Source organism: Lupinus angustifolius, chromosome LG20 (assembly GCF_001865875.1).
Source record: "Lupinus angustifolius cultivar Tanjil chromosome LG20, LupAngTanjil_v1.0, whole genome shotgun sequence".
Lineage (NCBI taxonomy): Eukaryota > Viridiplantae > Streptophyta > Magnoliopsida > Fabales > Fabaceae > Lupinus > Lupinus angustifolius.
In genome coordinates, this window is record NC_032028.1 from 15,415,067 (window position 1) to 15,415,491 (window position 425).

The window sequence follows — 425 nt, forward strand, 5'->3', positions numbered from 1 at the left end:
ATCTTTCCCTTGTTGTTGTCTCCGTACGTGACGTATCCTTTACCTTTAAGTGAAAGATCCAGGAAGTTTGATCTGTCACCTATCATATGTCTCGAACACCCGCTGTCTAGGTACCATTTTTGCCCTTGTGCTCGAAGACATATCTCCAAAAAGATCACTTGCTTTTCTTAGGTACCCAATTGATATTGGGTCCTTTTTTGTTAGTAATCAAGGAGTTATCTCCCTTCTTTATCCACATATACACGCCACTAGGTACACCGTACTTTCTGATGTAACATGAATATGAAGTGTGACCATATGCACCGCAGTAAAAACATGTAGGTGTGTGCTTGTGATATTTATTTTTAGGACGAGCTACAGGTTTTCTATATGGTCTTTTGTTCCTAGTAGGGCGAGTATAACCTAGTCCTGTATGATCACCAACG